Source organism: Notothenia rossii, assembly GCF_949606895.1.
Source record: "Notothenia rossii genome assembly, chromosome: 2".
Taxonomy (NCBI): domain Eukaryota; kingdom Metazoa; phylum Chordata; class Actinopteri; order Perciformes; family Nototheniidae; genus Notothenia; species Notothenia rossii.
Genome location: NC_136904.1, coordinates 25591549 through 25613498, shown reverse-complemented (window position 1 = coordinate 25613498; position 21950 = coordinate 25591549).

Genomic DNA, 21950 nt, shown 5'->3' with positions numbered 1-21950 from the left:
TAGCATTAACCAAGTTAGCTCAACCGCCAGTTTAACGGCAGATAACGGTTAAAAGTTACAGTTTGTAAACTTTTTTTTCTTGTCAGAGGAGGTATGCCGAAGAAAGTGGAAAAGCCTCAGGGACACCTATGTGAAAGAAAGGAAGAGGGAGAAGGAAGTTAAGAGGAGTGGGTCAGCAGCAGGGACCACTAAAAAGTGGAAATACTCTGCGGCCCTGTCCTTCCTCAACCCATTTGTTACCCCGAGAAAGACTACCAGCAATATGGTGTCGGTTGTCGAGGAAGACAGGACCTCAGAATACGGAGGTGAAGCGCAGGGAGAAGACGGGAGAGGTTGGTTGACAAATGGAGACACTCATTCACACTGCATAGGCAAGTCATACAGAATATCTACATAGCTAGTCATACAGAAAAAAAATGTAAAAATCAAAGTTTAAGAGAATTTCAAGGCTATAACTGCTTAATTTATCAATAAGTAATTATAATAATACAAGTGCAATTGTAAAAAGTTGTATTCTCACAAAATCTAGAACGACATTACCTGTTCCATTTTATTATCTCATTATTGTATTTGCCTCAATGGAATACAAAATACATCTTTCTTGTATTTTCAATATTTACAGGTGAACTTGAGTTCTCAGAGGCCAGAGGAGGCAGAGGAACACCATGATCCCACTGCTGATGCCCCTGCTGCTGACTCTGCTGCTGACCCTGCTGCTGACCCTGCTGATGACCCTGCTGATGCCCCTGCAGGACCTAGTGGTGTAGGCAGAGCACCAATGAAAGTTTTGATTGCATTTTATTGTATTGATGCATTGCTGTACCTTTCACTAAAAAATGCTATTTGTTTTTGTCATGCAGGAAGAAAAAGGCCAAAAAAAACAGAAAACAACAAGGAGGTACATGAACGCCTCCTTGAGGCCTTGGCAATGCGGGGGTCCGGTGCTCTGCCTGCTGCCCCACTCTCGGAGGATGAGCATTTCCTCCAAAGCTTGCTTCCTTCCCTTCAAAGACTGCCAACGCAGCAGAAGAACTTATGAAGCAAGCACAGTTGTGCTAAATTTTGATTTTTTTCTATAGATTACCTGCCATGGGTTGACCATCTTTGAAGGGAACAAACCAGGCTTTTTTTGCACATTTAATCACTGTAAATATTATTTAAATTGTAATTTATTATTAAAACTTTGTTTAATGTTACCCAGCGCCATATAGATAGAAGAGGTACGACAGCGGAAGTCCAAAAACGGTTATCGTCACGTGGTTCATGTAGACGAGGATTGTTCCCCGGAAGTTCATGGCGGGCAATGTGAATGCATTGATAACAGGAGATAGAACTACGATTTTTGGTAATTATTAGTGAATAAAGGTTTTGATTTGCAATATTTATACAACAAATCGATATGTGTATGTATTTACATCAATATGTTTAAAAAAATTAAATAGAATTTGCTAATATTAAGTGATAATAATTAGGATTAGTGTGAACAACTAGTTTACATGTTAGGCTAACAGTGCCTTGGTTAAAGAGCCTGTTGCTGTTTATTTATAGCTTTGAATTCTTTAAAACCAATATTATCTTCTTAAACTTGTATGGTAGTCAGGAGCATCACTTTCTAATGTTTATTGATATATTTAGAGGGAGGGGATCTAAAGGAATTCTTCAAAATTCAGATTAGATTAATTTCTACAATTTTCTTAAATTCATGGTAGTTTCAGTAATCCCATGGTAATTGAGGACACAAGTTATCTAAATGACTAATGTCATCTTTATGGCTTTCAGAAAGGAAAGGAGACCGACAGGTGACTATCAAAGGACTAGCAGCAGCAGCAGCAGCAGCAGCATGATGATGATGATGATGTTAAATGTGTTGTTTTAGGAACATCCATTGCAAATACATGGAATTCAATAAACATTGAATAGCATATCATGCCGTTTTTCTGTGCCTTTTCCTCCGTGAAGTCCTGGTTTGCTGTGCTGCCTCCTAGTCGCCACCATGGTTTGCTGTGCTACCTGGGGATGCACAAATCGCTTCGAGAAAGGAGTACGAATGTACGGCTTCCCCACTGACACAGAGCGGAGGAAAAAATGGCTGGCTCAAGTCAGCAGGAGCAATTTCACGACCAACAGCAAAGAAATATGTGAGGTTATTATATATAAACACTGCATTTGCACTTTTTCACAAAACGAAAACCACACCATTGGGAAAGCTTAATGTTTTGTTTAATACAAAAAAACAGGAAAAGGCTTGAAAAACACTGAGACTTGAGACTCAGGGTGCAGGGTGAGGGTCTCTGTGCAGGTATTAAGGCTCCATTGAATTCCCCTCTGGTTCTTGTGCTGAAAGAGGGAGTAACAGACAGGAGGAAGGGTTATACACACCTATATAGCACACCTATTTGATGGGAAATTGCCTTGGGGAGATAAGGTGTGGTCTTTGTTCCCAACTGAAGTTATGGAACTTTATTATTTGTGAGTTTAACAAAGTATGACAAATGGCATCAGTAACAGATGTGATATGAATTTCTATAAAGTTGTCTCACATTCTTGGTCATATTTTATATACAGTATGTAATGAGTATAACATGTCCAGTAAGTATAAAGTGTTTCCTAATACTGTGTATTCAACCACTATGGAATATGTATGTGGGCAGACAAAACTGAGTTGTTCTGTGTGTGAAGTAACCTCAAGTCACTCCGCAGGCACATTTTGATGCAGACCAGTTTGTCAAGACAAAAAAGGGCAAGACTAGGCTGACAGCAGAGGCTATACCCACCATCTTCGTGCATCGCCTTGTGGTCAAAAAGAGAAGGGCCCCTGCACCACGATTCACCCCGGGACCTGTATCTACAAAACCCATAGCTCATGATCACAGCTATATTGTGAAAGGTGACACAGGTATAATAAGTATGAACTCTTAGTAACAAAAGTCATATTTCTTATTTTTAAGTGGTATAATATTTTAAATGTTCAAAAATCTACAGTGCCAGCTCTTCTACTTACATTAGTCTCAAAGATTGAGGGAAGAAGGGATGAGGAGACTGAGAGAAAGGAAAGTGAGGGTGAAGAAAGAGAGGACATGGCTAGTGAGGAGAGACAGGGAGGGTGGACACCACCCACTCAGCCAGCAGCCAGTCAGCATACGAGGGAACCAGCAGCCAGTCAGCATACGAGGGAACCAGCAGCCAGTCAGCATACGAGGGAACCAGCAGCCAGTCAGCATACGAGGGAACCAGCAGCCAGTCAGCATACAAGGGAACCAGCAGCCAGTCAGCATACGAGGGAACAAGCAGCCGGTCAGCATACGAGGGAACCAGCAGCCAGTCAGCATACGAGCGAACCAGCAGCCAGTCAGCATACAAGGGAACCAGCAGCCAGTCAGCATACGAGGGAACAAGCAGCCAGTCAGCATAAGAGGGAACCAGCAGCCAGTCAGCATACGAGGGAACCAGCAGCCAGTCAGCATACGAGGGAACCAGCAGCCAGTCAGCATACAAGGGAACCAGCAGCCAGTCAGCATACAAGGGAACCAGCAGCCAGTCAGCATACGAGGGAACAAGCAGCCAGTCCGCATACGAGGGAACCAGCAGCCAGTCAGCATACGAGGGAACCAGCAGCCAGTCAGCATACAAGGGAACCAGCAGCCAGTCAGTGTACGAGGGAACCAGCAGCCAGTCAGCATAAGAGGGAACCAGCAGCCAGTCAGCATACGAGGGAACCAGCAGCCAGTCAAACAGATCTATTAAAAAAATTAAAGAGAAAATTAAAGAGCCAAGAAGGAATCACCAAAAAAGCAAAGTCTGCACTAAGAAAAATAAGGAAGGAAAATGCAGCTCTCAAGAAAACAATGAAAATTAGGGACAACAAATATAAGAAAACGTTTTCAAAAGACCAACTTAAGGCATTAGGCAGACTCACCACAAAGAGGATGAAATGGAGCAATGAGACAATTAAGAAGGCTTTAAAAATTTGCTTTGCGTGCGGACCAACGGGTTACAAAACTCTGCAGGAATTGCAAATTCCCCTTCCAGGAATAAGGACACTGCAAAGAAGGATGCAATGTGTTAAGTTTGAGCCTGGTGTATAACAGCTAACATCACTCTCCCTCCACCCGTAACATCACTGCCCTCCACCTGCCAACATCACTGCCCTCCACCTGCCAGCACCCAGCCAGAGGAGCGCAAACAACAAAAACAAGCAAGGTGTCCCGTCATGTACCTGGAAGTTTGGGTTGGCAAAATGGAGTAAGAGAGGGACTTGAAAAACCTTGGTGGCTCTCTACTCATGTTGTTACAGTTGTCTTGGTTACAGCTCTCAAGTTTTTTTTTTTGCCATTTCAACATCTTTAGAAAATATGAAATAAATGAAGTGAAATCAACCTCTTCATTGGAGAACAAACTTTGATTTCTCTGTCTTGTGAGTTTGCAGTCTTGCAGTTTTGCTCCTCCACCTGTAACATCACTGCCCCTCCACCTGCCATACAGTAGGTTACTAACAAGATTACTTATATAATACAGTGATAGAATACATGTTTAGTATGCTTACTTATATAAAACAGTAGTATTAAACTTACCTTGTGTTTTCACTCTCACTTAAGTCCCTCTCCCTTTGCCATCAATCCAAAATCAGCTGAGCTGCAACATTATACAGACAGGTAATAATCAACATAATCACAAGGACACAATATGGCTCTGCTAAAAACACTCACTCTTACACGCACCAAAGTTATATTGATCTAATATTTAACTCCCTCCACCCCCGCATACAATCCCGTTTAGAAGCCCCTCTTCTCTAATTCAACAACGTTGGACGAAATGACATTAAGAGAACGGAATTTACAATTAAAAGGCTTTTCAACGTGTGTTGCTAACATAATCCGTTATCCTAGCTTTATCTGTTATCCGTAAACGTTCCCTAAATCTACTAATTTAGGGATAATCCACTGACATCCTTTAATACACATGTTAATTTGAATCAGATGTACTGATAATATCCGCAATATAAATCTTTAAACTTCTTCTTACCTTTAAAAGTCCGTCACGAACGGTCTATTATGCTGCAACTCTACAGCTCTGCTAGCCTTGGTGCTAACTTCCGGGGAACGATTGAGAGGCTCCACGATCCGCCATTGCTGTAAAAAAGTGGTCCATTGGAGTGAACGGAGATGACGTAACTCTCAGTCTATACGGCGCTGATGTTACCCACGTATGTTCCTTTATTCTTTCACCATCACAATTTTCTTTAGGGTTTCTTTATGGTACAGAGTATTCCTATTCACATATAATCCTTTTTAGAAATATAAGTGTTACATATAACAAAACCTGAGAGTGGAGACGAGGTGCGACAACATATCAATAATTTGTTTATATTTAAACAAATAAACGAAGCCAGCAATAGGTCCCCCGAGGCTGGCATGAAGAGAGTGCCTAGAGCAGTGGTTCCCAACCTTTTTTCCCAAGAGCCCCCCCAAATGACTCCGGTTGGAAGTTGCGCCCCCCCGGGGGGGGGACAACAACAGAATAATAATAATAATAATAACAACAGGAGGCAGTAACAGAATAAATGTACAGCTAAAATCATAGTTTACTGTATGTTTTGTGTTCTGTATATATTTCTAAGTGGAAACAATTCACAAAGGGATTAAACTGTTTAAAACACATGCTCAAAGTAAGCCGGATTTTGCGGATGTGTTTATGTGGATTCAAAAGTCGTAAATAATCTACAAAATGGAGGACACCGATCTGATCTGAGCAACTGTGACAAATAATCCAACTGGCATGGACAATGACTATGTATTAAAAATGTGTCTATCCAGAAAAGCCTGGTTTGGACACTTTAGGGGCAGAAGAAACATTTCTATTAAAGAAAGAATTATATATTTCTGTCTTTTTATGCCTTTAAAGGTGGGGTAGGTAAGTTTCAGAAACCGGCTTTTTGTTATATTCCATGGAATGCTCTTAACATCCCGATAGCAATGAATATCTTAAGTGCTTTGACAAGAAATCCATAAAAAAATGTCATCTGTGGAACCCGTAATACTGTAAAAACTGTAACCAACCAGCCCAAGCGGCAATCCAATCCGTTTAGCCGGCATTGGATTGCCGCTAGGGCTGTACCCGAATATTCGACTATTTGAATATTCGTTCGTTGGCCAACTATTCGGGTTTCAATTTCAGTATTCGGATATTCATTTTTTTATTTTTTTTCAAAAACATTTTATTTTTTTTCAAAATGTATGCTATTAATAAAGGCGAATTGCCATATTCTTATACTATATTTATACTTTTGAATTGCACTGTTAAAATGCGCAAATGTATACAATCTCAGCCTGTGCTCCTGACATCACGTTCACTCACAGTCACGAACGCAAACGGCACGCTTCACCTCGCTTCACCTCGTTTCACCCACAAAATGCCAAAGACTTCAGCTGTGTGGGGCCATTTTAAATTGGACGATGGTAAGAAGAAGGCAGTGTGCCAAATATGCGATAAGAAACTATAGGTTACTTACGTAACCCCAGTTCTCAGAGTAACATGAAGTGAGATGTCTCACTATGAAATGCGCCTCGTCGCGGCGCAAACAGAAGCATCAATCTCATTACGCCAATCCTGATTGGCTGGTGATCTTGACGTCAGCGTCAGGGAATCTACCCCCTATAAGTAGCTTGCGCTACGCTGCATGCATCATTCAAAATAAGCACCTCTTCTCACTTCACCATAGCAAGGAGGGCCGTCTGGAGAGACATCTCACTTCATGTTACTCTGAGAACTGGGGTTACGTAAGTAACCTATAGTTCTCATTCGTAACACTCCATTCGATGTCTCACTATGGGATATTGTAGCTCCCGTATTGCCAGACGAGCTTATCTCGAAAATCACCAAACCCAACCAGAATTTAACAGTTAGAGCTCTAACTCAGCAGGGGGCCCAGCACTGCATGGGCCACACTGGGAGCAGAGACGTCTAATCTGTAAAAGCGGACAAAAGTGAGCGGCGAGGACCAGCTCGCTGCTGCACAAATATCTTGGATGGAAACACCCTTGAAAAAAAAAATTCTAAAAAAAAAAATACAAATCTCTCCGCACCGAATATTCGAATATTCGCTGCTGATTACTACCAAATATCCGGAGCCCGAATAATTGTATTCGGGACAGCCCTAATTGCAGCCCTGTCTGTCAGCCTTCCATCTCGTGCACGCACAAATGTATCTCGTGCCCTCATTGAGCGTGCCGTCATTGGGCGTGCATTGCAGCAGTACTTCAATGACTCGCCAGCAACAGGCTGAGGCGGCCACTTTCACCATGGCAGAGTTAGGTTCAACATCGTCTACTGGTCGCAAAAGAAAAAATGTAACGTAGCAAATTAAGAACAAAAAGAAAGTGGAAACTAGGAGAAGTCAAACCAGAGTCAATATCGGAGTTGCTTTGGCTGTTTAGTATTGCTAACCTAGATGTGTTTAGCTTTGCCTGATATGTAACGTTACTGCAGCCTGCTCTCGCGGAGGAGGTGCTCTGTAAGGAAGTCTGAAGGAAGGGGCGGATTCTTTTTGGCTGTGTACTTTCAAATTTGAGCGCACTCGAGTCGGTTTCTGAAACTTACCTACCCCACCTTTAATAGCTACTAACTTGAATTTTTATTCAAATGAATTAATCAATTATTTGTTATGTTTTATTGTAATGTAGAGACAAGGCTTTTAGTGACAATCATGTATTCATGTATCATGTAAAAAATAAATTAAAAAAAAAGTTTAAATATGATATTTGGCCTCAAATCATCTGAGGCCTGGCGCCCCCCCTGATCTTTGGTTCCCCCCTAAGGGGGGCGCGCCCCCCGGGTTGGGAACCACTGGCCTAGAGGAATCAGAGCGAGGGACGAATCCGGTTGGGCTCTCGGCTCCCCGACCCATGTGCAGCTCATCAGACAAATGTCGGCCCCACAGCACTGGAACCTGTAAGCACACATACACAGAGCCGACGGCACCCCTCGTGGTGTGGAGGGGTCGTCACAATAACAGACTGCATATTTTCATAATTCTATTACATTTAAAGTCAAAATTGAATTCTATTATATGCTTTGCCTAAAATCATAAAGTCATTTAAAAAGCAGAAAGTTGCACTACCTCACAAAACAATAATTCATGGATTTAACAGAAATAACTATATGAATTGGTATTCTAAATCTGGTGTTGGGATAGAAATGTTGCAGGAGATTGCTCAATAGTATGTGTGGGTGGCTCTTAAAAGAGCCTTTTAATGTGTGCTGCTGTATTACACGTCATCTTGCCATGGGACCGTTCCCTCTGCATTGAAGTATGATGTGAACACCTCCCGAACTCTGATGGCCTCTCTTGCGGAGTTGTTGGCTGCAATTCTTCCTCACCCTCTCAGACTTTCAGTTGCGCGCGCTACTAAAGAGACGTGCTACCATGGAAACCAAACAATGGTGTAGCTGTATTAAAGTCCGGGGATGGCAAGTATGGGTCTCGACCTTTAGCAAACCGAGCCGGCCTTTCTCCGCATCTGACTTATGTCATGAATCAGATTTTAGAAAAGCGTTTTAGCTAATTAAAATGAAATATGCGGGACATCGTCTCAATTTGCGGGACGCACCAAAAGTTGTGAAAATGCTGTGCAGAACCGCACAAAGTGGGACATCTGGTCACCCAGACGGCTGAGTTGACCGCAGTGCAGAATCGCTGTATAGTTGAAGTCTCCTAACAATGTTGTCCATTTTAGACATAGGCCTATATTTCCAGCCCTTAATAACGTTCATTTTCTGGGCTCAATATGTGTCTTGCTTGTTTTCGTTGTGAAAACAAATGGACCGTAGATACACAGATTGACCGTCCTCATCTGCGCTCTTATTTTGTAAAGTAACTTCCGGTAGCAGAATATGAAAAATCGGTAGTTTTTTTGTTTCTGTTTTCTAGTGGTTTTATTTTTAGTTTTGAGAAGTAGAAAATGAAAATCATTCCGTTTTTTAAGTTTAGTAAATCCCTTTTTGACCATGATAAAGAAAAATGCCTTGTATTTCAATTTTGTTTTTTCAATTTTAAAACGAAAATCAAATATCCATATCCAATTTTTTGTTTTTGAATATCCATTTGTGAAAAGAAAATCCAATGACCAAAACAAACACTGACCCTCCATCCATCACCATTCTCTGTTCCTGCAGGTCCTGCTTGCAAATCAATGCTCTTATTTTTTACACAATAACAAATAAAGTCAATTTATTGTATTGAAGTTGTGCTTCATTCTGAGTCTACAACCAATATTTGTGTTTCCAACATTCATTGAAGTTTAAATGTTTAAATTACATGGCAGTCAATATATGAAATAAAATAATTTAAATGTACATTTATTTTGGGTTGGTGGTGGCCTAGTAGTCAAGGATCTGGTCTTAGGCACTTAGCCCCCGTGTTGCTCCAGGGGGACTGTCCCTGAAATTAGTTAAATGTAAGTCGCTCTGGATAAACACATAAATAAATAAGTTCAATAAGATTTTTTTTTAAGCGCTCTGTCTTGCTTCCTTGCTCTTGGTCCTCTTCTACCTGGAAATAAAGACAACCACAACCCACAAGCTGAATGTTAAAAGTGCTTCACAAGATAAATAGAAGAGTGCAGACTGTTAAACTATGGGTAGGGGGACTATTTGGCAGGTTTAAATTATTATTAGTAATTCATTATATGATTTTCTCATTGCAGACGACCAGACAGGGAGCCTAATGGGAATTCCAGAATATGCAGCTGCAATTTTCCACATGGAAAAGACAAAGGGCCATTTTTGTTTGAGTGGACTAAAAAGATGTGAGCTTACCTGTATATCAGTCCACCGACCACAGCTACACCAAAGTGCCTGAGTCTGCCAGAGGCGCGGGAAGGTATTTTGAGTGGGGGTGCTGAGGTGCTGGACTCCAGTGAACACTATTACGGGCACTATAGAGCACGAACAAAAAAACTCCCCACACGCAAACACACAGTAAACCCGCGACTGTTACAATGAAGGCTCGATAATCAGCTCACGGCATATAGGCAGGGGTAAAGTGCTATTTTTTACGAGTGGGGAGCGGACCTCACCTCCTCTAGGGGGGTCCGGGGGGATGCTCCCCCGGGAAGATTGTTTTTAAATATTGAAGTTAAAAGCATCAATCTGGTGCACTTTGAGAGCAACATTAAGAGATCTATGGATACATCTCTCAACACCCAGATGAAACACAACTGTAAGCAGATGTTCTTTTTCTTTATGGATATTTTACAAATCACTCCCCTTTCAAACTGTATTGTTGTTTTACTGCCATATAGTATTTCATAACTGTATTTCCTTTATTCTCTTTTTTTTATAACTATAATGATCATATGAAAGTGTGCCGCGGAAATAATCTTTTGAATAATTTTTGACCAAACTGTTTGAGACCCACTGAGATAACTTAGACTAAAGTTAACTATCTAAACACTCAGAGAGTCCTTTAGCTCACCTGAGCCTCTCAGTCTGAGAGGAGAGCTCTCCTCCAGCTTGTTGTGGAACAAACAGCTCCGTATGTCCGTTAGTGCAGCTAGCTAACCAGATGCTAACAACACGGTCGCTGCTGCTGGCACCGGTCCCTCTCTCTCTCCCCCTCTCTCACACACACTAAATGCGCTATTTCCGCACACACACAGAGCCGCGAGCTTGAATGACACAAGCACACTTTTATTTCCATGCAACTCTCTGATTGGTCTGGTGTCTTGCCTCTGTTGCATTCACTGAACACGGGAAATAACAGTGCTGCCGTCCTTTCTAGTGTCTTGATGAGGTTCACGTAAAGCACGGTTAATGTATTATATTATTGAGGTAGAATTGTCCGGGGCTACAGAAAAAACATTCGGGGCAGGCCAAAATATTATTTTACCAACAATGTGGAATTTATTGGCTACATATTACACAGATTATGCACAGCGGGAGCAGCAATAACCGTCAAATAATAATTCAGACAGGGGAGCTACGCACCCCCTGCCTGCCGCTAGGGGGTGCTGCAGCGCCCTCAGCACCCCCCTTCCCGCGCCCATGGAGTCTGCAGACACTGACCCCGAACCCTCCAGCATGCAGTCCGCAGAAAACGACCCCGAACCCTCCAGCGTGCAGTCTGCAGACCCTGAACTTGGACCCTCCGGTGTGCAGTCTGCAGATACTGAACCTGGACCCTCTGGTGTGCAGTCTGCAGATACTGAACCTGGACCCTCTGGTGTGCAGTCTGCAGATGCTTCCTGATATGGCCATGTTTAAAAGGGTGACAGGGTTGGTGGAGCGCTTTGAGGGCTCCATTGTGTATTTCGCTGGATGGAAAGTGGAGGGCACCCTGCTGACAGACAAGGTCTTCATGGCCTTGATGAAGATCCGCCAAAACTACCCACACCTGCACCTTGCACAGTTGTTTCACTGCAGTACCGCAACAGTCAGTAATGTGGTGAACACAATGGTCCATCTGCTCAACAAGTTGCTGTTTCAGAAAATGATTTCCACTGTGCCCAGTCGTCAAAAAAAAAAAAAACAGCATGCCTGCTTCTTTCCAGTCCTCTGCCTGCAGAATGATTGTGGACTGCACCGACATCCACGTGGCCGCCCCAAGTCAGATGGACCAGCCAAGCTGACATACTCCACATACAGAGGGATGGACTCCTTCAAAGTGCTCATCTCTGTTGCCCCAAATGGAGTCATACATGTTTGCAGCCCACTCTTCCCAGGCTCTGTGTCTGATAAGTCCATTATACAGCAGTCTGGCATTCTGGCTCATCTAGTTGCTGGCAACCTTATTTTAGCCAAGAAGGGATTTTTAATTTCAGATATTGTGCATGAGGGTGTCATTGTCAACATTCCCCCTTTCCTAAATAAGGGAGAGTTCACAGAGAATGAAGTGAGAGCAACAAGGGAAATTGCAAAGAACCACATTCATGTAGAGAGGGCCAATGCCAGGCTAAAGGAGTTCAGGATTCTAGACCTAATTCCTTCCCACCTCAGGAACTCTGCAAATGTGCTGGTACAGCTTTGTTGTGCCTTGGTAAACTTACAAAATCCCCTCATCAAAGCAATAGCCAGCTCTCTAATCAATTTTTATTTTAATTCAACACTAAATGTGTTTAGTGTTATTTGGAACTGTATGTATGAGACATGAAGAGGGAAAGAGCCATTTTGTTAATCAATTGTTATTTTAGTCACTTTAAAATGTGTTCAGTGTTGTTGATACAGACATAATTATTATATAGTGTAGATTTGTAGTCAGATTGTAATTGTTCTGTACACTTGTGTGCAGGCTGGTTTTTCTTGAGGGACAAATTCTTCGGAAATCCTGCAGTGAGTCCATCTGCTATCTGGAGCACCATCAGTGGAATTGTCCTGGTTTCTGAATCTGGAACTGGATGTTGTGCTGTTCTACAGGACGATATAGGAACAGGTTAAAGGCCATGTAATGCATCTAACACAGGTGTTTTTTAACATGTAGTTTAGATATCACCAGAATAAAAATAAATAAAAATGTTTAAAGTTTGGTCATAATTAAATGACATATACGTTAAAAACCGATGTTGGTTCCGAAGTTTGCCGAGTACGCCCCCGATCACTCCCGAACGAGCGGTGACGTCACACGTGGCAAATATTGCCATTTGATCAAATCAGTCCAAATGGCAAGCAACGCGACAACTTCAGACAGCGACAGCGACAGCGATCATTCAAGCTCAGATTTGGTGGGTTATCTGGATTCAGTTACAGAAGTAGAGAGTGAACCAGCTAGCCTTTCACTTCAAGGCATCTTGCCTTATCAGTACGAGCCTCCTGCCCGGCAATCGAACAACCAGGCAGAAACTTGTGAAAGAGAAGCGGATTCCGCAGCCGGCAAGACTCGAGTCGGAAATACTGAATGGTAAATTCTGTTTTATTTAATTTGACCTGCACTAAATGTCGACCTTAATTTGTCATCTGTTCCTCACACGTCCGGCAGATATTGTTTTTTTTTAATGTTATGTACAATATTCAGGTGTACATGTCAATGCTGTGAAAGCATGCCCACTGCAGATGAATGTGTATGCTGCAGAGAGATCTGGCAGGTGATGGAACAAATAAGACAGTTTGCAACCTACTGACCAGATAGCAGAGTCCTGCATCGGGTCGGGTATCCGCGGGTACCCGACGGGTGACCCGCAAAAAAGGTGATTTGCGGGTGGTATTTTTTCAAACGCTTTTTTCCGGGTTCGCTTCTGGGTAAAACAAAGATGATGCGGGTCGGGTTGCGGGTGTTGCATAATAAATATATTTAAACAATAATAATTTAGTTTAATGTTTAAATCCTCAGACCTCTCCTCCGCGGGACCGAGCATAATCATAACCTCTGCAGTGCATCTATCTGCTGCTGAGCGCACCACATTCTGAATGGCTGAGGTGAAGCTCTCTATAGCGGAGAATACAGCATTTTCAATAACACTTCCTCAAGAGCGAAATCCAACGTCTGGGAGGCTTTTGGTGTCATCCTAGATGGAGAAAATAACCAACATCCCAGGCTTTTTGAGCCAAATATGCAACTGCGTGTGTTAATAATTGCACGTTTTCACTGCTTATATATATGCGGGTTCGGTTCGGGTTGCGGATCTTGTGCCGGCGGGTCGGGTCGGGTTGCGGAACTAATTGGCAATATGTGCGGGTAGCGGGGCGGGTTCGGTATTGCACGTCACGGGTGCGGGGCGGGAGCGGGTCTTGAAAATCAGACCCGTGCAGGACTCTGCCAGATAGAAAACAAAGACACCGACGAGAAACCAAGGTGCATTATTAGCCACCCAGGCTTTAGAGAAGGCTGTCTCAGTGTTTGGACACTGAAAATAGCGTATCTTCAATACAAACAACAACACAGAGCAGTTGATGGCCCACTACACCAGTAAGTAAATATTGATTGACCCAACTGCCTATTGCAGCTTTGCTTTCATATAATACTTTTAGTCGCTACAGATATGGTACACTTTTAAAGATACCATTAAACTCTTTCAAGCAGTCAAAAACAGCTTGGCTTTTATTTTTTCTGTGTATGCAAGTTCAATGTATGCTTAGGAAAAGAAACAACTACACATGTGAGGAAATATATAAGAGGTCTATGATTCTGTCAAGCAGTCATGTACAACCTCATATTTATTTTGTACAAGTAAAATACAAATATCATGTTATAAGCCAATTTGTATCCATTGCTACATAATAGTAGTACATAACATTTTATTTTTCTCCAAATATATTGATAATCTGTATACTTTTTTTTCATTAGGAAGTATCGATATACAGCTTATCGACAGTTTGTACGTTGGTGCTGGGGTGTACTCGGCCCAAAAATCAGAGTCCCGCTGCCTGCATGTGCAGTAACCGAGATATGGAAGACTTACCCTGAGCCGGGAGGCCGCTATCAGGGATTTCAATGGCCAAATCTGTAATTTGACATAAGTCATGCAGCTGAACTGGTTAAAATGGTTTCGCATGATGTAAATAATTTACAAAGTACATCATTTACAATATTATTTTTCCAAAGAAACATGTAAATATAACAACATTTTCCAAATCACAAGTTTGTAAGATTGTATTAATTTACTGTTTGATAAATAAAAAAGGGTTCTTTTGTTAATTTTTCACTTGTAACATTTGATCTTTATTGCAGTGTACATTAGTCTATTTTGGTATATGTGCGAGCCCACAAATAATTAAAAGTGGTAAAAATAATAAAGATATTCAGACGTAATTCATTTTTGGCCTTACTTATTTCACTTCAACTTTTATATATTTCAGTCACTAGGCAAGTTCACTGTACTCTGGTGACATTTAGCTCAAGCTGGCATAACACCTGTAGTAACTTAATTCTGACCCGAGTTTTGTGCACAATCTTCCAGCACCCATGATCAATGTTTATAGCAATCAGGAAACATTCACAGCTCACAACTACACATCGCTTCCCCATCATGAATTGTTAGATAAAAAAAGTTTAGCGAGGTCCGGTTACACATATGTTGAGCGAAAATAGCGGAAGGATACAAAACAAACAATCCAGACGAGGCTGGTGTTTGCCACGTGTGACGTCACACAGCTGGGTTAATGGCTGGCAAGCTTTTCGCTACCGGAGCGGAATAACACAGGAAAGTGGCACACATTTCATGTTATTTGGGGGGTATTTATGGAAAGAATCATTGATGTTGATATGTCAAATGAAACAGTGGAAAGTGATGAAGCGATTTATTAACACAGAATAACGTTTATTTTGGACATTTCATGGACTTTAAAAGACGCTTTCCTATGGACTTAATGTTTAAAGATCATGTTTTTTCTTTCTCTCCTTGGGCCCTAGATTTAAATGTTTTTGCTTGAACTAATGTGATTTTGTATATATAATATAGATTGATTTTCCATGAACTAAATGTTGGATATATGAATTAGCGATGTCCCGATCCGATCACGTGATCAGGGATCGGAGCCGATCACGGGATTTTCAAAAGATCGGAATCGGGAGAAAAAAATCGGGGATCGGGATTTAAAAATAAAAAAGTTTTAAATACTTTTTTTTAAATGTTGTATTCAATGTTACAAAACAAAAATGACCATGTTCAAGTCTTAAAGTCATCCTGAGGCCTTAGTTTTGGTTTCAAATTACACAACATCATGTATGTGTTGCTTCTTTGGGGCTTGTTTTCATAGACCTGGTTGCATATTTCTCTCAAATCTGGCAACAGAGTGGGCAGGGTGCAGTGTCTAATTGTAGCAGTAAGCTAACGAGTACTGATAAGCTTTATTTTGTTTTGATCCAATGCTGCACAACTGAACTGATCCAATGCTGCTGTGAAAAAAATAAGCTATATCCATGTTGGATAGAATATCCAATTTAAATAAAAAAATAACCTTAAGGGACAATTTGAATGCTTTTTTTCTTTTTTTTTCTCTTAATGCATTGGATAAAGATCGGATCGGGAAAAATCGGTATCGGCAAATTGTCAAAATCAAATGATCGGAATCGGATCGGGAGCAAAAAAAGGTGATCGGGACATCCCTAATATGAATACAATTTTACCCTCTTACTCGTTGAAGTGTGTTTTATTGTGTTGGCTGGAGGTCTTAACTCTGTTATTGAGTTTGTTATAACCAATATCCTTAGTGAACTTGGAATTAGAGTACACCTTTATTTTGCTTTCTGGGTTTGGGATACTTTAGAGAACCCCACTGTAGATAATAAAGCCACTGTAGTACTAGCACTATAGATCACTTACCAACAGGTAGAGCTACATACTGTAAGCGTTACAATTGCATTTTAGGGAAAGCAAAACCTCAGAGACAGATTTTTCCAATTGAGGGCAAATAAAATCAGTGACCATGGTAACACCTAAGGGTATTTTTTTGGGTAATTTGTGCCATTTGAACCTTTGAAGCACAGGGATTCAGGAATGCATTGGGTTTTTCATTCAGAGTTTCACTCACTAAAACGTATTTCCCACAATGGAGTTTTAATAGTTAAATTACATCATTTATTTCTGCCCTTACTTCACATTTCTGCACCTGGCAGGTCAATAGGGATTTTGACTGTACAATCCATGCATTACTGAAATGGTGATATCCACATGGGGACTCACAGCGTTCATAGGATTTCACAGTGTGGGCTGATACTACTGGCAGAAGGCCAGCTCTGAGACCTCAGACAGATCCCACACATGCACAGGTCAACACGGATATTTGACTCTGCTCTCTTTTGGCTTCTCTTCTGAAACATACCTCGAACAACATTGAACTTGCTATTGAGGTCCTGTTTGAACATCAAGAACATGCTCACACACACGTTCATTTTTCATAGATGGAGAAAATATAAAACCATGGTCTAAATAGAATCATACCAAATGGCTTATTTCAATGGGCTAATCAAATGGCTCCTTTTAATGCCCATCAACAGCTTGTTATAGGCCCGGGCCACAGGAGGATGAAACCGGTCGTTTAGGTTAATGTTTAGCAGAGGTGGGACCAAATCATTGTTTTGCAAGTCCGAGTCAAGTCTCAAGTCTTTGCGCTCAAGTCCGAGTCAAGTCTCAAGTCTTTGCGCTCAAGTCCAAGTCAAGTCTCAAGTTAACTTTGACAAAACGAGTCTTAAACAAGTCATTATGTGCTTTTCACCAAATGTAATGACATCCATCAACAGAATAATACTTAAAGAGCAACTTCCAGGTTAAAGACACCTGTGAATAAATGTGTAGGAAAATGATGAATACACTAGATTTTCAAAAAAATATACAGAAATATACACTACAGTGACATCTGCCGTCGTTTTTGTAAGAAATGTTCACTTCCGCATAAAAAAGCCTCGGCACGTGACCTCCCGCGTGTGACGTGACACGGGGGACACAAGGGGGAGAGCGGCCGGTGTAACGTATTAATAAACATGGATCCCAATGCTAGTTTCGACACAGAAGCAGTTGAACATGAGTATTCGAATGCATATGACGGACCACAACCTTATAATTATGAGCCTGCTAGGCTTCCAAGAGACCAGGAGCAGCCAAGGATTAGAAGAAATAACGGAGAGAAATTGAGCTGTGGTGTGAGGAGAACCAGTGGAGAACTGGGCAGCTATCTTGGTGAGTGACCGGCGTTAGCTACAGAATGTTAGCTAACGTCACATCACAACATTGAAAAGTTAGCTATCATATATCAGGCTATAACTAAAGTAGCATTGATAATATAGTAACTTTACTGGCAGGACTGTTGATACTGATCCATAACAGAAACTAATGCGCAAGTATCAGCCGTATCTCGCGTTACCTAATGCAACTCCACACTACGGTGCTGTGTACCGGAGGAGAGACACGAGATACGGCTGATACTTGATGATCTGGCGGAGAAAGGTTGTGGAGCCTCCGTTGATATGCCGTTGTAAATGTCTTGATGGAAAGCAGGTGTGTAGTCGGGGAGAGTGCACAGCTGATTGCAGCAGGTGAGTGGAGGTTGAGCCGGGAGCCAGGAGTGACAGCCACCACGCACACACAAACAACACAGACAGGGGGAAACAAACAAACACAAAGGAGACGGCTGGAGCAGTACAGCCACCACAGTGTTACCTAATGCAACTCCACACTATGTCTTACGGTGCCGTGTACCGGAGGGGAGAGAGAGAGAGCAGCGAAGGGGGGGGAGAGAGAAGTAATACGGTTTCCTGATAAAGCTGTGGAGAGTAGGGATGTGCATCTCCATCACTGAGGCCGATGCGATGCGCATCTCGATACGTTGCCACGATACGATACATTAACGATACCTTTGAAACACCAGGCGATGCGATACGATACGATTCACCCCTGTTGCGATACAGTTCGATACGATTTGATTCAACATTATGCGATTCGGGGCGATACGATGCGATTCAACACGATGCAAAAATAATGATACTTCAATATGGTACGACAGAGGATTTTTGTTTATTCCTTATATGCAGCAAATCATACATTAACAAAAAAGTGCTTTACATATTTGGTACTGCACATCCCATCATGCCGTTTATTTTTTTACCTTTAAAAGCTCTCCAGAGTACAATTGTATAACACCTCACAGTTAAACAATGTAAAGATGCATTGCTAATGATTAACAATGTGCAAATAACAGCTACCATAGAGCAATGCCCATACAGCTGCCAGCCTGATGTGCTTAACACTCAGAGGCTAACTCACCAGTGAGCAGAAAGCAGTGGTTTCTATATGAACAATAAAGAAAACAAATAACCTTTCACAAACAGGTATTTCATAACTGCTTACAGTAAGGAAGACATTTAAATTATTATTGGCCGTCACAGGCTGCTGTAAGCTAAACACCTCTCTCTGACAGAACACCTCACTGAGTGATTTAACTCATATGTCTCACTTTCAGGTTTCTCTTTTCAGCCGCAGACCCCACGTCGCCTCTTTATGTGCGTCGCTAAGTTCCTCGTACTACTTGTGTACTTTAAAGCGGCTCGGCATCGTTAACAATTTGCGAGTGATTTTTCAAGTTGACCGTCTGTAGTAATAGTGCCGCGCACATATACCATCAGGACGTTACTGATGGGGTGCGGCTGCGGAGTGATACTGTGTGTATGCAAGTCCGCATCTAGGACGGATCTATGTATCATGGCTGTAGACCTGTTAAGTAATAAAGATACCTCATACAAAGGTCTACGGATACCTTATTACTCTCCATGACCTGCGGTCAACTATATAGCATAAATGACTATTACACCGTCTTTCTTGAACAATCCGAAGTGTTGCCAAACGTTTGATTTGTAGGTATTTTTCGGTGCGCTGTGTTTCTCTTTCTCCTCAACTTCCGTGTGTGTTGATAACTGAGACTCTCGTTCTCCGTAGTGGCGAAGCAAATATCAAAGATCGTCTCTGCTGAACGTTGACAAGATAAGGGGATTTTATATGAATGAATCGTTTTTTTACCGATGCAAAGACGCTACGCAATCGATGCATCGGGAGTTCAACCCAAACTGTAGCCGATGTGCACTCTTTCAACCGGTGCACTCGCATCTTGAACGTTTATGCCGGTGCACCGATGCGAATCGGTGAATCTTAACATCTCTAGTGGAGAGTATGTGCTGCAGGGAGGTGGATGCACAACGCACCCAGGAACGAACGCTAGCTCCGGTCCTTTTTACTGTGGACTCGATGTCCTGACAGGCTGGTATTTGTGCAACCTGCACAATACAATACTGTACCATGATTACAAATGGTGAAATACAATGTAAAACTACCGAAAAATATCAGCTCCTTAAAACACAACCGCTCTACTCAACGCAACTCTACTATACCCGTGGTCAGAGAGCGGAGATGTGTCCCCTGTGTGATGTAATATGACGCGTTTGACGTATGACCTTAAAAACAAGCAGTTTTTAAGAGCAGAGCTCAAAATTGCTCCTTTCCCTCTGAATTCCTGCCCTTATGTCTCGTAAAACATATCAAATCCTGCATTCACTTTTTTAATTGTAATTTTCAAGCAAGTTTAAGCATAATAATAATCAAACTGCTCTTTATTAGTCACATTAATAATTTAATAATCCATTTTCTCTCTGCTGGTAAAGTAAAGTGTTTTTTTCTATTTTAAGAGGGATCAGTAAGGTAAGGCTACCATGACGGTTTGATTCAGAAGGAGTTTAATGTATAAGATCCCTGATGTTGAGGTGACCAGAATGTTTATTTCCACTATGTATAATATGCAGGCCCGCTTCCAGAACAAAATGACTCAGGGTGCATCTGAGATTAGAGAGGGTGCAGTAGTAAATTGCTATTTTTATAAGTGGGGAGTGGACCTAACACCCTCTAGGGGCGTCCTCACCTCCTCTAGGGGGGTTCGGGGGCATGCTCCCCCAGGAAGATTTTTTTTTAAATATTGAAGTTAAAAGTGTCAATCTGTTGCACTTTGAGAGCAACATTAAGACATCTATGGATCTATATGCTCTTTGCTTGATTCATGCCTTCCCAGTCCCTTATCACGTACAAGAGCATGGCGCCAGTTGTAGTAGCCATTTGTGGTGAAGGCATCTGACTTACTTGAACCGAAATGTCTACATGCATAGCAGAAGATGGCATCTTTTTCACATGAATATTCCAGCCAATCTCTGTTTTGAAACCATGAGCTGCAAAATGAGCGCCTTACCCCACTGTAGAGGCGAATTGGGTACTTTTTTAAATATACCTGGGCAGGCTCTGTTTTGCCGAGGTCCTCTGGCACTTGCGGGTCGCTGAGGGGTGGCGGTGTTTGGGTCAACGAAGACCGCTGCGGCTGCTCCGGCGAGGCGGGCAAAGCCGGCGAGTCGGGCGTTAGTGCACGACAGTGGCCGCGGGTAACGTAATGTCCCCATGATCTGAACTGTTATTACCTGAAGTAGATGCATTGTTACTGCTGGCGATAAGGGCTGGTTGTTTTAACCATTTTCTGATGTCCATCACTGACTGCTTTGTAAGCACCTTGCAGATGATGAACGCGCAGCGCAGCGGCACAGGTCACGCGCACCTGACATAATAACGTTACTTACCGTTTAAATTGACCAAATAAATGCAGCAGACAATGTTATTTAACCACAATTAAGATTTATTTTATTTCAACTATATTCTTCTTCTTATTATTATTATTATTATGGTACTACTATTATTATTATTATTATATATATTTAATATTTTTGACTTTTCATTTTTTTCACTTTTCATTTTTCAAATGAGGGTGCATAACCACTCAACTGAGGGTGCAATGCACCTTATGCACCCCCGTAGAACCGGGCCTGAAACATAAGGGACCCACAATCTATCTTTATGCCAGGGATAATGTGCAGCGAGGCGGTCTCTATGGGGAAAAGAACACCTGAATCTAGATCCCTCTGCAGGTGGTACTTTAAGTATATTTTGATGCTAATACTTTTGTACTCTTACTTGAGTAACATTTTGAATGCATGACTTTTGATTGTAACCAAGTAATACTACACTCAGTTACTTTTACTCAAGTACAAGATCTGAACTTCTCCCACCTCTGACAATAAATCCTGAGTGGGTACCAAAAAAATGGTGGTCCAGCTAAATAAAGACCCGCCCCTGCCTGCAAGGATTCTCAGCAAGAGTAGGAGCGGCTGAAGATTCTGCTCTCACCAACGGGAGTCTGCTCTTCTAGCGGCATCTCACGATCAGCGTGTTGGAGACCTCTGAATTAAATTATCAAGTCACCTCAAGTCAGAAGGCTCAAGTCCAAGTCAAGTCCAGAGTCATTGGTGTTCAAGTCCAAGTCGAGTCGCAAGTGTTTTGTGATTTTGTCAAGTCGAGTCTCAAGTCATCAAATTAGTGACTCGAGTACAAGTCATGTGACTCGAGTCTACACCTCTGCTGTTTAGTGTCATATAGACCGTTCGGCCACACGAGGACGACCGAATATGACAGTAAACAACTGCAGAAACGATAACGGGTCCCAAG